This window comes from Acipenser ruthenus, chromosome 44 (genome assembly GCF_902713425.1).
Source record: "Acipenser ruthenus chromosome 44, fAciRut3.2 maternal haplotype, whole genome shotgun sequence".
Taxonomy (NCBI): domain Eukaryota; kingdom Metazoa; phylum Chordata; class Actinopteri; order Acipenseriformes; family Acipenseridae; genus Acipenser; species Acipenser ruthenus.
The window spans coordinates 4,459,886-4,473,712 of NC_081232.1; the positions used below are offsets into that span (position 1 = coordinate 4,459,886).

The 13,827-nt window shown below is 43.8% G+C and overlaps 40 non-coding genes and 22 pseudogenes across 40 annotated transcripts; all 62 read right to left on the reverse strand.

Annotated features, from left to right (window-relative positions):
- Positions 1-51: 51 nt before the first annotated feature.
- Positions 52-170, reverse strand: LOC131717709 (5S ribosomal RNA). Its single transcript, XR_009316600.1, has one exon. It is a non-coding gene; the product is annotated as a 5S ribosomal RNA (ribosomal RNA).
- A 100-nt stretch (positions 171-270) lies between these two features.
- On the reverse strand, positions 271-389 carry LOC131712488 (5S ribosomal RNA). The gene has a single exon (XR_009314379.1). It is a non-coding gene; the product is annotated as a 5S ribosomal RNA (ribosomal RNA).
- A 100-nt stretch (positions 390-489) lies between these two features.
- On the reverse strand, positions 490-598 carry LOC131714954 (5S ribosomal RNA; annotated as a pseudogene).
- Positions 599-698: 100 nt separating this feature from the next.
- Positions 699-817, reverse strand: LOC131717710 (5S ribosomal RNA). Its single transcript, XR_009316601.1, has one exon. It is a non-coding gene; the product is annotated as a 5S ribosomal RNA (ribosomal RNA).
- Positions 818-917: 100 nt separating this feature from the next.
- Positions 918-1,036, reverse strand: LOC131717711 (5S ribosomal RNA). The gene has a single exon (XR_009316602.1). It is a non-coding gene; the product is annotated as a 5S ribosomal RNA (ribosomal RNA).
- A 100-nt stretch (positions 1,037-1,136) lies between these two features.
- Positions 1,137-1,255, reverse strand: LOC131719166 (5S ribosomal RNA). The gene has a single exon (XR_009318062.1). It is a non-coding gene; the product is annotated as a 5S ribosomal RNA (ribosomal RNA).
- A 114-nt stretch (positions 1,256-1,369) lies between these two features.
- Positions 1,370-1,488, reverse strand: LOC131717712 (5S ribosomal RNA). The gene has a single exon (XR_009316603.1). It is a non-coding gene; the product is annotated as a 5S ribosomal RNA (ribosomal RNA).
- Positions 1,489-1,588: 100 nt separating this feature from the next.
- Positions 1,589-1,707, reverse strand: LOC131713784 (5S ribosomal RNA; annotated as a pseudogene).
- Positions 1,708-1,807: 100 nt separating this feature from the next.
- LOC131717714 (5S ribosomal RNA) lies at positions 1,808-1,926 on the reverse strand. Its single transcript, XR_009316605.1, has one exon. It is a non-coding gene; the product is annotated as a 5S ribosomal RNA (ribosomal RNA).
- A 100-nt stretch (positions 1,927-2,026) lies between these two features.
- LOC131717715 (5S ribosomal RNA) lies at positions 2,027-2,145 on the reverse strand. The gene has a single exon (XR_009316606.1). It is a non-coding gene; the product is annotated as a 5S ribosomal RNA (ribosomal RNA).
- Positions 2,146-2,240: 95 nt separating this feature from the next.
- LOC131713595 (5S ribosomal RNA) lies at positions 2,241-2,369 on the reverse strand (annotated as a pseudogene).
- A 100-nt stretch (positions 2,370-2,469) lies between these two features.
- Positions 2,470-2,588, reverse strand: LOC131717716 (5S ribosomal RNA). The gene has a single exon (XR_009316607.1). It is a non-coding gene; the product is annotated as a 5S ribosomal RNA (ribosomal RNA).
- Positions 2,589-2,683: 95 nt separating this feature from the next.
- On the reverse strand, positions 2,684-2,802 carry LOC131717717 (5S ribosomal RNA). Its single transcript, XR_009316608.1, has one exon. It is a non-coding gene; the product is annotated as a 5S ribosomal RNA (ribosomal RNA).
- A 100-nt stretch (positions 2,803-2,902) lies between these two features.
- LOC131713530 (5S ribosomal RNA) lies at positions 2,903-3,021 on the reverse strand (annotated as a pseudogene).
- A 100-nt stretch (positions 3,022-3,121) lies between these two features.
- Positions 3,122-3,240, reverse strand: LOC131717718 (5S ribosomal RNA). The gene has a single exon (XR_009316609.1). It is a non-coding gene; the product is annotated as a 5S ribosomal RNA (ribosomal RNA).
- A 100-nt stretch (positions 3,241-3,340) lies between these two features.
- On the reverse strand, positions 3,341-3,449 carry LOC131714955 (5S ribosomal RNA; annotated as a pseudogene).
- A 100-nt stretch (positions 3,450-3,549) lies between these two features.
- LOC131714957 (5S ribosomal RNA) lies at positions 3,550-3,658 on the reverse strand (annotated as a pseudogene).
- Positions 3,659-3,758: 100 nt separating this feature from the next.
- On the reverse strand, positions 3,759-3,877 carry LOC131712635 (5S ribosomal RNA). The gene has a single exon (XR_009314526.1). It is a non-coding gene; the product is annotated as a 5S ribosomal RNA (ribosomal RNA).
- Positions 3,878-3,991: 114 nt separating this feature from the next.
- Positions 3,992-4,110, reverse strand: LOC131717719 (5S ribosomal RNA). The gene has a single exon (XR_009316610.1). It is a non-coding gene; the product is annotated as a 5S ribosomal RNA (ribosomal RNA).
- Positions 4,111-4,210: 100 nt separating this feature from the next.
- LOC131714041 (5S ribosomal RNA) lies at positions 4,211-4,329 on the reverse strand (annotated as a pseudogene).
- Positions 4,330-4,429: 100 nt separating this feature from the next.
- LOC131717720 (5S ribosomal RNA) lies at positions 4,430-4,548 on the reverse strand. Its single transcript, XR_009316611.1, has one exon. It is a non-coding gene; the product is annotated as a 5S ribosomal RNA (ribosomal RNA).
- Positions 4,549-4,648: 100 nt separating this feature from the next.
- LOC131713406 (5S ribosomal RNA) lies at positions 4,649-4,767 on the reverse strand (annotated as a pseudogene).
- Positions 4,768-4,867: 100 nt separating this feature from the next.
- Positions 4,868-4,986, reverse strand: LOC131718860 (5S ribosomal RNA). Its single transcript, XR_009317756.1, has one exon. It is a non-coding gene; the product is annotated as a 5S ribosomal RNA (ribosomal RNA).
- Positions 4,987-5,086: 100 nt separating this feature from the next.
- Positions 5,087-5,205, reverse strand: LOC131712661 (5S ribosomal RNA). The gene has a single exon (XR_009314552.1). It is a non-coding gene; the product is annotated as a 5S ribosomal RNA (ribosomal RNA).
- Positions 5,206-5,319: 114 nt separating this feature from the next.
- On the reverse strand, positions 5,320-5,438 carry LOC131710558 (5S ribosomal RNA). Its single transcript, XR_009312436.1, has one exon. It is a non-coding gene; the product is annotated as a 5S ribosomal RNA (ribosomal RNA).
- Positions 5,439-5,538: 100 nt separating this feature from the next.
- LOC131717721 (5S ribosomal RNA) lies at positions 5,539-5,657 on the reverse strand. The gene has a single exon (XR_009316612.1). It is a non-coding gene; the product is annotated as a 5S ribosomal RNA (ribosomal RNA).
- Positions 5,658-5,771: 114 nt separating this feature from the next.
- Positions 5,772-5,900, reverse strand: LOC131713596 (5S ribosomal RNA; annotated as a pseudogene).
- A 100-nt stretch (positions 5,901-6,000) lies between these two features.
- On the reverse strand, positions 6,001-6,119 carry LOC131718888 (5S ribosomal RNA). The gene has a single exon (XR_009317784.1). It is a non-coding gene; the product is annotated as a 5S ribosomal RNA (ribosomal RNA).
- A 114-nt stretch (positions 6,120-6,233) lies between these two features.
- LOC131712798 (5S ribosomal RNA) lies at positions 6,234-6,352 on the reverse strand. The gene has a single exon (XR_009314687.1). It is a non-coding gene; the product is annotated as a 5S ribosomal RNA (ribosomal RNA).
- A 114-nt stretch (positions 6,353-6,466) lies between these two features.
- Positions 6,467-6,585, reverse strand: LOC131717722 (5S ribosomal RNA). The gene has a single exon (XR_009316613.1). It is a non-coding gene; the product is annotated as a 5S ribosomal RNA (ribosomal RNA).
- Positions 6,586-6,685: 100 nt separating this feature from the next.
- Positions 6,686-6,804, reverse strand: LOC131717000 (5S ribosomal RNA). Its single transcript, XR_009315885.1, has one exon. It is a non-coding gene; the product is annotated as a 5S ribosomal RNA (ribosomal RNA).
- A 114-nt stretch (positions 6,805-6,918) lies between these two features.
- LOC131713597 (5S ribosomal RNA) lies at positions 6,919-7,047 on the reverse strand (annotated as a pseudogene).
- A 114-nt stretch (positions 7,048-7,161) lies between these two features.
- Positions 7,162-7,270, reverse strand: LOC131715952 (5S ribosomal RNA; annotated as a pseudogene).
- A 114-nt stretch (positions 7,271-7,384) lies between these two features.
- LOC131714958 (5S ribosomal RNA) lies at positions 7,385-7,493 on the reverse strand (annotated as a pseudogene).
- Positions 7,494-7,593: 100 nt separating this feature from the next.
- LOC131709934 (5S ribosomal RNA) lies at positions 7,594-7,712 on the reverse strand. Its single transcript, XR_009311798.1, has one exon. It is a non-coding gene; the product is annotated as a 5S ribosomal RNA (ribosomal RNA).
- A 101-nt stretch (positions 7,713-7,813) lies between these two features.
- Positions 7,814-7,932, reverse strand: LOC131718999 (5S ribosomal RNA). Its single transcript, XR_009317895.1, has one exon. It is a non-coding gene; the product is annotated as a 5S ribosomal RNA (ribosomal RNA).
- A 114-nt stretch (positions 7,933-8,046) lies between these two features.
- On the reverse strand, positions 8,047-8,165 carry LOC131717723 (5S ribosomal RNA). The gene has a single exon (XR_009316614.1). It is a non-coding gene; the product is annotated as a 5S ribosomal RNA (ribosomal RNA).
- A 97-nt stretch (positions 8,166-8,262) lies between these two features.
- On the reverse strand, positions 8,263-8,381 carry LOC131717011 (5S ribosomal RNA). The gene has a single exon (XR_009315896.1). It is a non-coding gene; the product is annotated as a 5S ribosomal RNA (ribosomal RNA).
- Positions 8,382-8,495: 114 nt separating this feature from the next.
- On the reverse strand, positions 8,496-8,614 carry LOC131711780 (5S ribosomal RNA). The gene has a single exon (XR_009313668.1). It is a non-coding gene; the product is annotated as a 5S ribosomal RNA (ribosomal RNA).
- Positions 8,615-8,714: 100 nt separating this feature from the next.
- On the reverse strand, positions 8,715-8,833 carry LOC131710059 (5S ribosomal RNA). Its single transcript, XR_009311929.1, has one exon. It is a non-coding gene; the product is annotated as a 5S ribosomal RNA (ribosomal RNA).
- A 114-nt stretch (positions 8,834-8,947) lies between these two features.
- Positions 8,948-9,066, reverse strand: LOC131717725 (5S ribosomal RNA). Its single transcript, XR_009316616.1, has one exon. It is a non-coding gene; the product is annotated as a 5S ribosomal RNA (ribosomal RNA).
- Positions 9,067-9,166: 100 nt separating this feature from the next.
- Positions 9,167-9,275, reverse strand: LOC131716060 (5S ribosomal RNA; annotated as a pseudogene).
- Positions 9,276-9,389: 114 nt separating this feature from the next.
- Positions 9,390-9,498, reverse strand: LOC131716043 (5S ribosomal RNA; annotated as a pseudogene).
- A 114-nt stretch (positions 9,499-9,612) lies between these two features.
- LOC131712545 (5S ribosomal RNA) lies at positions 9,613-9,730 on the reverse strand. The gene has a single exon (XR_009314436.1). It is a non-coding gene; the product is annotated as a 5S ribosomal RNA (ribosomal RNA).
- Positions 9,731-9,830: 100 nt separating this feature from the next.
- LOC131711050 (5S ribosomal RNA) lies at positions 9,831-9,949 on the reverse strand. Its single transcript, XR_009312932.1, has one exon. It is a non-coding gene; the product is annotated as a 5S ribosomal RNA (ribosomal RNA).
- A 114-nt stretch (positions 9,950-10,063) lies between these two features.
- On the reverse strand, positions 10,064-10,172 carry LOC131715481 (5S ribosomal RNA; annotated as a pseudogene).
- Positions 10,173-10,286: 114 nt separating this feature from the next.
- On the reverse strand, positions 10,287-10,395 carry LOC131714959 (5S ribosomal RNA; annotated as a pseudogene).
- A 114-nt stretch (positions 10,396-10,509) lies between these two features.
- LOC131714077 (5S ribosomal RNA) lies at positions 10,510-10,628 on the reverse strand (annotated as a pseudogene).
- Positions 10,629-10,728: 100 nt separating this feature from the next.
- LOC131714896 (5S ribosomal RNA) lies at positions 10,729-10,847 on the reverse strand. The gene has a single exon (XR_009315266.1). It is a non-coding gene; the product is annotated as a 5S ribosomal RNA (ribosomal RNA).
- A 100-nt stretch (positions 10,848-10,947) lies between these two features.
- On the reverse strand, positions 10,948-11,066 carry LOC131712518 (5S ribosomal RNA). The gene has a single exon (XR_009314409.1). It is a non-coding gene; the product is annotated as a 5S ribosomal RNA (ribosomal RNA).
- A 99-nt stretch (positions 11,067-11,165) lies between these two features.
- On the reverse strand, positions 11,166-11,284 carry LOC131710060 (5S ribosomal RNA). The gene has a single exon (XR_009311930.1). It is a non-coding gene; the product is annotated as a 5S ribosomal RNA (ribosomal RNA).
- Positions 11,285-11,398: 114 nt separating this feature from the next.
- LOC131713157 (5S ribosomal RNA) lies at positions 11,399-11,517 on the reverse strand. The gene has a single exon (XR_009315042.1). It is a non-coding gene; the product is annotated as a 5S ribosomal RNA (ribosomal RNA).
- Positions 11,518-11,612: 95 nt separating this feature from the next.
- Positions 11,613-11,731, reverse strand: LOC131709929 (5S ribosomal RNA). The gene has a single exon (XR_009311793.1). It is a non-coding gene; the product is annotated as a 5S ribosomal RNA (ribosomal RNA).
- Positions 11,732-11,845: 114 nt separating this feature from the next.
- Positions 11,846-11,964, reverse strand: LOC131711835 (5S ribosomal RNA). The gene has a single exon (XR_009313724.1). It is a non-coding gene; the product is annotated as a 5S ribosomal RNA (ribosomal RNA).
- Positions 11,965-12,064: 100 nt separating this feature from the next.
- LOC131717726 (5S ribosomal RNA) lies at positions 12,065-12,183 on the reverse strand. Its single transcript, XR_009316617.1, has one exon. It is a non-coding gene; the product is annotated as a 5S ribosomal RNA (ribosomal RNA).
- Positions 12,184-12,297: 114 nt separating this feature from the next.
- LOC131712936 (5S ribosomal RNA) lies at positions 12,298-12,416 on the reverse strand. Its single transcript, XR_009314824.1, has one exon. It is a non-coding gene; the product is annotated as a 5S ribosomal RNA (ribosomal RNA).
- Positions 12,417-12,530: 114 nt separating this feature from the next.
- Positions 12,531-12,659, reverse strand: LOC131713925 (5S ribosomal RNA; annotated as a pseudogene).
- Positions 12,660-12,773: 114 nt separating this feature from the next.
- On the reverse strand, positions 12,774-12,882 carry LOC131715482 (5S ribosomal RNA; annotated as a pseudogene).
- A 114-nt stretch (positions 12,883-12,996) lies between these two features.
- Positions 12,997-13,105, reverse strand: LOC131715593 (5S ribosomal RNA; annotated as a pseudogene).
- A 114-nt stretch (positions 13,106-13,219) lies between these two features.
- LOC131714960 (5S ribosomal RNA) lies at positions 13,220-13,328 on the reverse strand (annotated as a pseudogene).
- Positions 13,329-13,442: 114 nt separating this feature from the next.
- LOC131714078 (5S ribosomal RNA) lies at positions 13,443-13,561 on the reverse strand (annotated as a pseudogene).
- A 100-nt stretch (positions 13,562-13,661) lies between these two features.
- On the reverse strand, positions 13,662-13,780 carry LOC131715006 (5S ribosomal RNA). The gene has a single exon (XR_009315278.1). It is a non-coding gene; the product is annotated as a 5S ribosomal RNA (ribosomal RNA).
- Positions 13,781-13,827: the final 47 nt, after the last annotated feature.

Sequence of the window (13,827 nt, forward strand, 5' to 3'; positions counted from 1 at the left end):
TTCCTCCAAAATTTCCTTTTGTCCTCCACACATTTCAATTGTAAAATGTAATGCCTGCAGCACTTGATATTCCCAGGTGGTCTCCCATCCAAGTACTAACCAAGCCCAACATTGCTTAGCTTCTGAGATCAGACGAGATCAGGCTTATTCAAGGTGGTGTGGCCGCAGGCGATTGCATTTCTGCTTTCATGACTTTTATGTTTAGTGAGCTGGGGGTGATTCCTCCAAAATTTCCTTTTGTCCTCCACACATTTCAATTGTAAAATGTAATGCCTGCAGCACTTGATATTCCCAGGTGGTCTCCCATCCACGTACTAACCAAGCCCAACATTGCTTAGCTTCTGAGATCAGACGAGATCAGGCTTAATCAAGGTGGTGTGGCCGCAGGCGATTGCATTTCTGCTTTCATGACTTTTATGTTTAGTGAGCTGGGGGTGATTCCTCCAAAATTTCCTTTTGTCCTCCACACATTTCAATTGTAAAATGTAATGCCTGCAGCACTTGATATTCCCAGGTGGTCTCCCATCCAAGTACTAACCAAGCCCAACATTGCTTAGCTTCTGAGATCAGGCTTATTCAAGGTGGTGTGGCCGCAGGCGATTGCATTTCTGCTTTCATGACTTTTATGTTTAGTGAGCTGGGGGTGATTCCTCCAAAATTTCCTTTTGTCCTCCACACATTTCAATTGTAAAATGTAATGCCTGCAGCACTTGATATTCCCAGGTGGTCTCCCATCCAAGTACTAACCAAGCCCAACATTGCTTAGCTTCTGAGATCAGACGAGATCAGGCTTATTCAAGGTGGTGTGGCCGCAGGCGATTGCATTTCTGCTTTCATGACTTTTATGTTTAGTGAGCTGGGGGTGATTCCTCCAAAATTTCCTTTTGTCCTCCACACATTTCAATTGTAAAATGTAATGCCTGCAGCACTTGATATTCCCAGGTGGTCTCCCATCCAAGTACTAACCAAGCCCAACATTGCTTAGCTTCTGAGATCAGACGAGATCAGGCTTATTCAAGGTGGTGTGGCCGCAGGCGATTGCATTCCTGTTTTCATGACTTTTATGTTTAGTGAGCTGGGGGTGATTCCTCCAAAATTTCCTTTTGTCCTCCACACATTTCAATTGTAAAATGTAATGCCTGCAGCACTTGATATTCCCAGGTGGTCTCCCATCCAAGTACTAACCAAGCCCAACATTGCTTAGCTTCTGAGATCAGACGAGATCAGGCGTATTCAAGGTGGTGTGGCCGCAGGCGATTGCATTTCTGCTTTCATGACTTTTATGTTTAGTGAGCTGGGGGTGATTCCTCCAAAATTTCCTTTTGTCCTCCACACATTTCAATTGTAAAATTTAATTACAAAAATGTAATGCCTGCAGCACTTGATATTCCCAGGTGGTCTCCCATCCAAGTACTAACCAAGCCCAACATTGCTTAGCTTCTGAGATCAGACGAGATCAGGCTTATTCAAGGTGGTGTGGCCGCAGGCGATTGCATTTCTGCTTTCATGACTTTTATGTTTAGTGAGCTGGGGGTGATTCCTCCAAAATTTCCTTTTGTCCTCCACACATTTCAATTGTAAAATGTAATGCCTGCAGCACTTGATATTCCAGGGTGGAATCCCATCCAAGTACTAACCAAGCCCAACATTGCTTATCTTCTGAGATCAGACGAGATCAGGCTTATTCAAGGTGGTGTGGCCGCAGGCGATTGCATTTCTGCTTTCATGACTTTTATGTTTAGTGAGCTGGGGGTGATTCCTCCAAAATTTCCTTTTGTCCTCCACACATTTCAATTGTAAAATGTAATGCCTGCAGCACTTGATATTCCCAGGTGGTCTCCCATCCAAGTACTAACCAAGCCCAACATTGCTTAGCTTCTGAGATCAGACGAGATCAGGCTTATTCAAGGTGGTGTGGCCGCAGGCGATTGCATTTCTGCTTTCATGACTTTTATGTTTAGTGAGCTGGGGGTGATTCCTCCAAAATTTCCTTTTGTCCTCCACACATTTCAATTGTAAAATGTAATGCCTGCAGCACTTGATATTCCCAGGTGGTCTCCCATCCAAGTACTAACCAAGCCCAACATTGCTTAGCTTCTGAGATCAGACGAGATCAGGCTTATTCAAGGTGGTGTGGCCGCAGGCGATTGCATTTCTGCTTTCATGACTTTTATGTTTAGTGAGCTGGGGGTGATTCCTCTAAAATTTCCTTTTGTCAAAATGTAATTACAAAAATGTAATGCCTGCAGCACTTGATATTCCCAGGTGGTCTCCCATCCAAGTACTAACCAAGCCCAACATTGCTTAGCTTCTGAGATCAGACGAGATCAGACGAGATCAGGCTTATTCAAGGTGGTGTGGCCGCAGGCGATTGCATTTCTGCTTTCATGACTTTTATGTTTAGTGAGCTGGGGGTGATTCCTCCAAAATTTCCTTTTGTCCTCCACACATTTCAATTGTAAAATGTAATGCCTGCAGCACTTGATATTCCCAGGTGGTCTCCCATCCAAGTACTAACCAAGCCCAACATTGCTTAGCTTCTGAGATCAGACGAGATCAGGCTTATTCAAGGTGGTGTGGCCGCAGGCGATTGCTTTTCTGCTTTCATGACTTTTATGTTTAGTGAGCTGGGGGTGATTCCTCCAAAATTTCCTTTTGTCAAAATGTAATTACAAAAATGTAATGCCTGCAGCACTTGATATTCCCAGGTGGTCTCCCATCCAAGTACTAACCAAGCCCAACATTGCTTAGCTTCTGAGATCAGACGAGATCAGGCTTATTCAAGGTGGTGTGGCCGCAGGCGATTGCATTTCTGCTTTCATGACTTTTATGTTTAGTGAGCTGGGGGTGATTCCTCCAAAATTTCCTTTTGTCCTCCACACATTTCAATTGTAAAATGTAATGCCGGCAGCACTTGATATTCCCAGGTGGTCTCCCATCCAAGTACTAACCAAGCCCAACATTGCTTAGCTTCTGAGATCAGACGAGATCAGGCTTATTCAAGGTGGTGTGGCCGTAGGCGATTGCATTTCTGCTTTCATGACTTTTATGTTTAGTGAGCTGGGGGTGATTCCTCCAAAATTTCCTTTTGTCCTCCACACATTTCAATTGTAAAATGTAATGCCTGCAGCACTTGATATTCCCAGGTGGTCTCCCATCCAAGTACTAACCAAGCCCAACATTGCTTAGCTTCTGAGATCAGACGAGATCAGGCTTATTCAAGGTGGTGTGGCCGCAGGCGATTGCATTTCTGCTTTCATGACTTTTATGTTTAGTGAGCTGGGGGTGATCCCTCCAAAATTTCCTTTTGTCCTCCACACATTTCAATTGTAAAATGTAATGCCTGCAGCACTTGATATTCCCAGGTGGTCTCCCATCCAAGTACTAACCAAGCCCAACATTGCTTAGCTTCTGAGATCAGGCTTATTCAAGGTGGTGTGGCCGCAGGCGATTGCATTTCTGCTTTCATGACTTTTATGTTTAGGGAGCTGGGGGTGATTCCTCCAAAATTTCCTTTTGGCCTCCACACATTTCAATTGTAAAATGTAATGCCTGCAGCACTTGATATTCCCAGGTGGTCTCCCATCCAAGTACTAACCAAGCCCAACATTGCTTAGCTTCTGAGATCAGGCTTATTCAAGGTGGTGTGGCCGCAGGCGAATGCATTTCTGCTTTCATGACTTTTATGTTTAGTGAGCTGGGGGTGATTCCTCCAAAATTTCCTTTTGTCCTCCACACATTTCAATTGTAAAATGTAATGCCTGCAGCACTTGATATTCCCAGGTGGTCTCCCATCCAAGTACTAACCAAGCACAACATTGCTTAGCTTCTGAGATCAGACGAGATCAGGCTTATTCAAGGTGGTGTGGCCGCAGGCGATTGCATTTCTGCTTTCATGACTTTTATGTTTAGTGAGCTGGGGGTGATTCCTCCAAAATTTCCTTTTGTCCTCCACACATTTCAATTGTAAAATGTAATTACAAAAATGTAATGCCTGCAGCACTTGATATTCCCAGGTGGTCTCCCATCCAAGTACTAACCAAGCCCAACATTGCTTAGCTTCTGAGATCAGACGAGATCAGGCTTATTCAAGGTGGTGTGGCCGCAGGCGATTGCATTTCTGCTTTCATGACTTTTATGTTTAGTGAGCTGGGGGTGATTTCTCCAAAATTTCCTTTTGTCCTCCACACATTTCAATTGTTAAATGTAATGCCTGCAGCACTTGATATTCCCAGGTGGTCTCTCATCCAAGTACTAACCAAGCCCAACATTGCTTAGCTTCTTAGATCAGACGAGATCAGGCTTATTCAAGGTGGTGTGGCCGCAGGCGATTGCATTTCTGCTTTCATGACTTTTATGTTTAGTGAGCTGGGGGTGATTCCTCCAAAATTTCCTTTTGTCCTCCACACATTTCAATTGTAAAATGTAATGCCTGCAGCACTTGATATTCCCAGGTGGTCTCCCATCCAAGTACTAACCAAGCCCAACATTGCTTAGCTTCTGAGATCAGACGAGATCAGGCTTATTCAAGGTGGTGTGGCCGCAGGCGATTGCATTTCTGCTTTCATGACTTTTATGTTTAGTGAGCTGGGGGTGATTCCTCCAAAATTTCCTTTTGTCCTCCACACATTTCAATTGTAAAATGTAATGCCTGCAGCACTTGATATCCCCAGGTGGTCTCCCATCCAAGTACTAACCAAGCCCAACATTGCTTAGCTTCTGAGATCAGACGAGATCAGACTTATTCAAGGTGGTGTGGCCGCAGGCGATTGCATTTTTGCTTTCATGACTTTTATGTTTAGTGAGCTGGGGGTGATTCCTCCAAAAATTCCTTTTGTCCTCCACACATTTCAATTGTAAAATGTAATGCCTGCAGCACTTGATATTCCCAGGAGGTCTCCCATCCAAGTACTAACCAAGCCCAACATTGCTTAGCTTCTGAGATCAGACGAGATCAGGCTTATTCAAGGTGGTGTGGCCGCAGGCGATTGCATTTCTGCTTTAATGACTTTTATGTTTAGTGAGCTGGGGGTGATTCCTCCAAAATTTCCTTTTGTCCTCCACACATTTCAATTGTAAAATGTAATGCCTGCAGCACTTGATATTCCCAGGTGGTCTCCCATCCAAGTACTAACCAAGCCCAACATTGCTTAGCTTCTGAGATCAGACGAGAGCAGGCTTATTCAAGGTGGTGTGGCCGCAGGCGATTGCATTTCTGCTTTCATGACTTTTATGTTTAGTGAGCTGGGGGTGATTCCTCCAAAATTTCCTTTTGTCCTCCACACATTTCAATTGTAAAATGTAATTACAAAAATGTAATGACTGCAGCACTTGATATTCCCAGGTGGTCTCCCATCCAAGTACTAACCAAGCCCAACATTGCTTAGCTTCTGAGATCAGACGAGATCAGGCTTATTCAAGGTGGTGTGGCCGCAGGCGATTGCATTTCTGCTTTCATGACTTTTATGTTTAGTGAGCTGGGGGTGATTCCTCCAAAATTTCCTTTTGTCCTCCACACATTTCAATTGTAAAATGTAATGCCTGCAGCACTTGATATTCCCAGGTGGTCTCCCATCCAAGTACTAACCAAGCCCAACATTGCTTAGCTTCTGAGATCAGACGAGATCAGGCTTATTCAAGGTGGTGTGGCCGCAGGCGATTGCATTTCTGCTTTCATGACTTTTATGTTTAGTGAGCTGGGGGTGATTCCTCCAAAATTTCCTTTTGTCCTCCACACATTTCAATTGTAAAATGTAATTACAAAAATGTAATGCCTGCAGCACTTGATATTCCCAGGTGGTCTCCCATCCAAGTACTAACCAAGCCCAACATTGCTTAGCTTCTGAGATCAGACGAGATCAGACGAGATCAGGCTTATTCAAGGTGGTGTGGCCGCAGGCGATTGCATTTCTGCTTTCATTACTTTTATGTTTAGTGAGCTGGGGGTGATTCCTCCAAAATTTCCTTTTGTCCTCCACACATTTCAATTGTAAAATGTAATGCCTGCAGCACTTGATATTCCCAGGTGGTCTCCCATCCAAGTACTAATCAAGCCCAACATTGCTTAGCTTCTGAGATCAGATGAGATCAGGCTTATTCAAGGTGGTGTGGCCGCAGGCGATTGCATTTCTGCTTTCATGACTTTTATGTTTAGTGAGCTGGGGGTGATTCCTCCAAAATTTCCTTTTGTCCTCCACACATTTCAATTGTAAAATGTAATTACAAAAATGTAATGCCTGCAGCACATGATATACCCAGGTGGTCTCCCATCCAAGTACTAACCAAGCCCAACATTGCTTAGCTTCTGAGATCAGATGAGATCAGGCTTATTCAAGGTGGTGTGGCCGCAGGCGATTGCATTTCTGCTTTCATGACTTTTATGTTTAGTGAGCTGGGGGTGATTCCTCCAAAATTTCCTTTTGTCCTCCACACATTTCAATTGTAAAATGTAATTACAAAAATGTAATGCCTGCAGCACTTGATATTCCCAGGTGGTCTCCCATCCAAGTACTAACCAAGCCCAACATTGCTTAGCTTCTGAGATCAGACGAGATCAGGCTTATTCAAGGTGGTGTGGCCGCAGGCGATTGCATTTCTGCTTTCATGACTTTTATGTTTAGTGAGCTGGGGGTGATTCCTCCAAAATTTCCTTTTGTCCTCCACACATTTCAATTGTAAAATGTAATGCCTGCAGCACTTGATATTCCCAGGTGGTCTCCCATCCAAGTACTAATCAAGCCCAACATTGCTTAGCTTCTGAGATCAGACGAGATCAGGCTTATTCAAGGTGGTGTGGCCGCAGGCGATTGCATTTCTGCTTTCATGACTTTTATGTTTAGTGAGCTGGGGGTGATTCCTCCAAAATTTCCTTTTGTCCTCCACACATTTCAATTGTAAAATGTAATTACAAAAATGTAATGCCTGCAGCACTTGATATTCCCAGGTGGTCTCCCATCCAAGTACTAACCAAGCCCAACATTGCTTAGCTTCTGAGATCAGACGAGATCAGACGAGATCAGGCTTATTCAAGGTGGTGTGGCCGCAGGCGATTGCATTTCTGCTTTCATGACATTTATGTTTAGTGAGCTGGGGGTGATTCCTCCAAAATTTCCTTTTGTCCTCCACACATTTCAATTGTAAAATGTAATTACAAAAATGTAATGCCTGCAGCACTTGATATTCCCAGGTGGTCTCCCATCCAAGTACTAACCAAGCCCAACATTGCTTAGCTTCGGAGATCAGGCTTATTCAAGGTGGTGTGGCCGCAGGCGATTGCATTTCTGCTTTCATGACTTTTATGTTTAGTGAGCTGGGGGTGATTCCTCCAAAATTTCCTTTTGTCCTCCACACATTTCAATTGTAAAATGTAATTACAAAAATGTAATGCCTGCAGCACTTGATATTCCCAGGTGGTCTCCCATCCAAGTACTAACCAAGCCCAACATTGCTTAGCTTCTGAGATCAGGCTTATTCAAGGTGGTGTGGCCGCAGGCGATTGCATTTCTGCTTTCATGACTTTTATGTTTAGTGAGCTGGGGGTGATTCCTCCAAAATTTCCTTTTGTCCTCCACACATTTCAATTGTAAAATGTAATGCCTGCAGCACTTGATATTCCCAGGTGGTCTCCCATCCAAGTACTAACCAAGCCCAACATTACTTAGCTTCTGAGATCACACGAGATCAGGCGTATTCAAGGTGGTGTGGCCGCAGGCGGTTGCATTTCTGCTTTTATTGACTTTTATGTTTAGTGAGCTGGGGGTGATTCCTCCTAAATTTCCTTTTGTCCTCCACACAATTCAATTGTAAAATGTAATGCCTGCAGCACTTGATATTCCCAGGTGGTCTCCCATCCAAGTACTAATCAAGCCCAACATTGCTTAGCTTCTGAGATCAGATGAGATCAGGCTTATTCAAGGTGGTGTGGCCGCAGGCGATTGCATTTCTGCTTTCATGACTTTTATGTTTAGTGAGCTGGGGGTGATTCCTCCAAAATTTCCTTTTGTCCTCCACACATTTCAATTGTAAAATGTAATTACAAAAATGTAATGCCTGCAGCACTTGATATTCCCAGGTGGTCTCCCATCCAAGTACTAACCAAGCCCAACATTGCTTAGCTTCTGAGATCAGACGAGATCAGGCTTATTCAAGGTGGTGTGGCCGCAGGCGATTGCATTTCTGCTTTCATGACTTTTATGTTTAGTGAGCTGGGGGTGATTCCTCCAAAATTTCCTTTTGTCCACACATTTCAATTGTAAAATGTAATGCCTGCAGCACTTGATATTCCCAGGTGGTCTCCCATCCAAGTACTAATCAAGCCCAACATTGCTTAGCTTCTGAGATCAGACGAGATCAGGCTTATTCAAGGTGGTGTGGCCGCAGGCGATTGCATTTCTGCTTTCATGACTTTTATGTTTAGTGAGCTGGGGGTGATTCCTCCAAAATTTCCTTTTGTCCTCCACACATTTCAATTGTAAAATGTAATTACAAAAATGTAATGCCTGCAGCACTTGATATTCCCAGGTGGTCTCCCATCCAAGTACTAACCAAGCCCAACATTGCTTAGCTTCGGAGATCAGACGAGATCAGGCTTATTCAAGGTGGTGTGGCCGCAGGCGATTGCATTTCTGCTTTCATGACTTTTATGTTTAGTGAGCTGGGGGTGATTCCTCCAAAATTTCCTTTTGTCCTCCACACATTTCAATTGTAAAATATAATGCCTGCAGCACTTGATATTCCCAGGTGGTCTCCCATCCAAGTACTAACCAAGCCCAACACTGCTTAGCTTCTGAGATCAGACGAGATCAGGCTTATTCAAGGTGGTGTGGCCGCAGGCAATTGTATTTCTGCTTTCATGACTTTTATGTTTAGTGAGCTGGGGGTGATTCCTCCAAAATTTCCTTTTGTCCTCCACACATTTCAATTGTAAAATGTAATTACAAAAATGTAATGCCTGCAGCACTTGATATTCCCAGGTGGTCTCCCATCCAAGTACTAACCAAGCCCAACATTGCTTAGCTTCTGAGATCAGACGAGATCAGGCTTATTCAAGGTGGTGTGGCCGCAGGCGATTGCATTTCTGCTTTCATGACTTTTATGTTTAGTGAGCTGGGGGTGATTCCTCCAAAATTTCCTTTTGTCCTCCACACATTTCAATTGTAAAATGTAATGCCTGCAGCACTTGATATCCCCAGGTGGTCTCCCATCCAAGTACTAACCAAGCCCAACATTGCTTAGCTTCTGAGATCAGGCTTATTCAAGGTGGTGTGGCCGCAGGCGATTGCATTTCTGCTTTCATGACTTTTATGTTTAGTGAGCTGGGGGTGATTCCTCCAAAATTTCCTTTTGTCCTCCACACATTTCAATTGTAAAATGTAATTACAAAAATGTAATGCCTGCAGCACTTGATATTCCCAGGTGGTCTCCCATCCAAGAACTAACCAAGCCCAACATTGCTTAGCTTCTGAGATCAGGCTTATTCAAGGTGGTGTGGCCGCAGGCGATTGCATTTCTGCTTTCATGACTTTTATGTTTAGTGAGCTGGGGGTGATTCCTCCAAAATATCCTTTTGTCCTCCACACATTTCAATTGTAAAATGTAATTACAAAAATGTAATGCCTGCAGCACTTGATATTCCCAGGTGGTCTCCCATCCAAGTACTAACCAAGCCCAACATTGCTTAGCTTCTGAGATCAGACGAGATCAGGCTATTCAAGGTGGTGTGGCCGCAGGCGATTGCATTTCTGCTTTCATGACTTTTATGTTTAGGGAGCTGGGGGTGATTCCTCCAAAATTTCCTTTTGTCCTCCACACATATCAATTGTAAAATGTAATGCCTGCAGCACTTGATATTCCCAGGTGGTCTCCCATCCAAGTACTAACCAAGCCCAACATTGCTTAGCTTTTGAGATCAGACGAGATCAGGCTTATTCAAGGTGGTGTGGCCGCAGGCGATTGCATTTCTGCTTTCATGACTTTTATGTTTAGTGAGCTGGGGGTGATTCCTCCAAAATTTCCTTTTGTCCTCCACACATTTCAATTGTAAAATGTAATTACAAAAATGTAATGCCTGCAGCACTTGATATTCCCAGGTGGTCTCCCATCCAAGTACTAACCAAGCCCAACATTGCTTAGCTACTGAGATCAGGCTTATTCAAGGTGGTGTGGCCGCAGGCGATTGCATTTCTGCTTTCATGACTTTTATGTTTAGTGAGCTGGGGGTGATTCCTCCAAAATTTCCTTTTGTCCTACACACATTTCAATTGTAAAATGTAATTACAAAAATGTAATGCCTGCAGCACTTGATATTCCCAGGTGGTCTCCCATCCAAGTACTAACCAAGCCCAACATTGCTTAGCTTCTGAGATCAGGCTTATTCAAGGTGGTGTGGCCGCAGGCGATTGCATTTCTGCTTTCATGACTTTTATGTTTAGTGAGCTGGGGGTGATTCCTCCAAAATTTCCTTTTGTCCTCCACACATTTCAATTGTAAAATGTAATTACAAAAATGTAATGCCTGCAGCACTTGATATTCCCAGGTGGTCTACCATCCAAGTACTAACCAAGCCCAACATTGCTCAGCTTCTGAGATCAGGCGAGATCAGGCTTATTCAAGGTGGTGTGGCCGCAGGCGATTGCTTTTCTGCTTTCATGACTTTTATGTTTAGTGAGCTGGGGGTGATTCCTCCAAAATTTCCTTTTGTCCTCCACACATTTCAATTGTAAAATGTAATGCCTGCAGCACTTGATATTCCCAGGTGGTCTCCCATCCAAGTACTAACCAAGCCCAACATTGCTTAGCTTCTGAGATCAGACGAGATCAGGCTTATTCAAAGTGGTGTGGCCGCAGGCGATTGCATTTCTGCTTTCATGACTTTTATGTTTAGTGAGCTGGGGGTGATTCCTCCAAAATTTCCTTTTGTCCTCCACACATTTCAATTGTAAAATGTAATGCCTGCAGCACTTGATATTCCCAGGTGGTCTCCCATCCAAGTACTAACCAAGCCCAACATTGATTAGCTTCTGAGATCAGACGAGATCAGGCTTACTCAAGGTGGTGTGGCCGCAGGCGAGTGCATTTCTGCTTTCATGACTTTTATGTTTAGTGAGCTGGGGGTGATTCCTCCAAATTTCCTTTTGTCCTCCACACATTTCAATTGTAAAATGTAATGCCTGCAGCACTTGATATTCCCAGGTGGTCTCCCATCCAAGTACTAACCAAGCCCAACACTGCTTAGCTTCTGAGATCAGACGAGATCAGGCTTATTCAAGGTGGTGTGGCCGCAGGCGAATGCAGTTCTGCTTTCATGACTTTTATGTTTAGTGAGCTGGGGGTGATTCCTCCAAAATTTCCTTTTGTCCTCCACACATTTCAATTGTAAAATGTAATTACAAAAATGTAATGCCTGCAGCACTTGATATTCCCAGGTGGTCACCCATCCAAGTACTAACCAAGCCCAACACTGCTTAGCTTCTGAGAACAGACGAAATCAGGCTTATTCAAGGTGGTGTGGCCGCAGGCGATTGCATTTCTGCTTTCATGACTTTTATGTTTAGTGAGCTGGGGGTGATTCCTCCAAAATTTCCTTTTGTCCACATTTCAATTGTAAAATGTAATGCCTGCAGCACTTGATATTCCCAGGTGGTCTCCCATCCAAGTACTAACCAAGCCCAACACTGCTTAGTTTCTGAGATCAGATGAGATCAGGCTTATTCAAGGTGGTGTGGCCGCAGGCGATTGCATTTCTGCTTTCATGACTTTTATGTTTAGTGAGCTGGGGGTGATTCCTCCAAAATTTCCTTTTGTCCTCAACACATTTCAATTGTAAAATGTAATTACAAAAATGTAATGCCTGCAGCACTTGATATTCCCAGGTGGTCTCCCATCCAAGTACTAACCAAGCCCAACATTGCTTAGCTTCTGAGATCAGACAAGATCAGGCTTATTCAAGGTGGTGTGGCCGCAGGCGATTGCATTTCTGCTTTCATGACTTTTATGTTTAGTGAGCTGGGGGTGATTCCTCCAAAATTTCCTTTTGTCCTCCACACATTTCAATTGTAAAATGTAATGCCTGCAGCACTTGATATTCCCAGGTGGTCTCCCATCCAAGTACTAACCAAGCCCAACATTGCTTAGCTTCTGAGATCAGACGAGATCAGGCTTATTCAAGGTGGTGTGGCCGCAGGCGATTGCATTTCTGCTTTCATGACTTTTATGTTTAGTGAGCTGGGGGTGATTCCTCCAAAATTTCCTTTTGTCCTCCACAAATTTCAATTGTAAAATGTAATTACAAAAACGTAATGCCTGCAGCACTTGATATTCCCAGGTGGTCTCGCATCCAAGTACTAACCAAGCCCAACATTGCTTAGCTTCTGAGATCAGACGAGATCAGGCTTATTCAAGGTGGTGTGGCCGCAGGCGATTGCTTTTCTGCTTTCATGACTTTTATGTTTAGTGAGCTGGGGGTGATTCCTCCAAAATTTCCTTTTGTCCTCAACACATTTCAATTGTAAAATGTAATTACAAAAATGTAATGCCTGCAGCACTTGATATTCCCAGGTGGTCTCCCATCCAAGTACTAACCAAGCCCAACATTGCTTAGCTTCTGAGATCAGGCGAGATCAGGCGAGATCAGGCTTATTCAAGGTGGTGTGGCCGCAGGCGATTGCATTTCTGCTTTCATGACTTTTATGTTTAGTGAGCTGGGGGTGATTCCTCCAAAATTTCCTTTTGTCCTCCACACATTTCAATTGTAAAATGTAATTACAAAAATGTAATGCCTGCAGCACTTGATATTCCCAGGTGGTCTCCCATCCAAGTACTAACCAAGCCCAACATTGCTTAGCTACTGAGATCAGGCTTATTCAAGGTGGTGTGGCCGCAGGCGATTGCATTTCTGCTTTCATGACTTTTATGTTTAGTGAGCTGGGGGTGATTCCTCCAAAATTTCCTTTTGTCCTACACACATTTCAATTGTAAAATGTAATTACAAAAATGTAATGCCTGCAGCACTTGATATTCCCAGGTGGTCTCCCATCCAAGTACTAACCAAGCCCAACATTGCTTAGCTTCTGAGATCAGGCTTATTCAAGGTGGTGTGGCCGCAGGAGATTGCATTTCTGCTTTCATGACTTTTATGTTTAGTGAGCTGGGGGTGATTCCTCCAAAATTTCCTTTTGTCCTCCACACATTTCAATTGTAAAATGTAATTACAAAAATGTAATGCCTGCAGCACTTGATATTCCCAGGTGGTCTCCCATCCAAGTACTAACCAAGCCCAACATTGCTTAGCTTCTGAGATCAGGCTTATTCAAGGTGGTGTGGCCGCAGGCGATTGCCTTTCTGCTTTCATGACTTTTATGTTTAGTGAGCTGGGGGTGATTCCTCCAAAATTTCCTTTTGTCCTCCACACATTTCAATTGTAAAATGTAATTACAAAAATGTAATGCCTGCAGCACTTGATATTCCCAGGTGGTCTACCATCCAAGTACTAACCAAGCCCAACATTGCTCAGCTTCTGAGATCAGGCGAGATCAGGCTTATTCAAGGTGGTGTGGCCGCAGGCGATTGCTTTTCTGCTTTCATGACTTTTATGTTTAGTGAGCTGGGGGTGATTCCTCCAAAATTTCCTTTTGTCCTCCACACATTTCAATTGTAAAATGTAATGCCTGCAGCACTTGATATTCCCAGGTGGTCTCCCATCCAAGTACTAACCAAGCCCAACATTGCTTAGCTTCTGAGATCAGACGAGATCAGGCTTATTCAAAGTGGTGTGGCCGCAGGCGATTGCATTTCTGCTTTCATGACTTTTATGTTTAGTGAGCTGGGGGT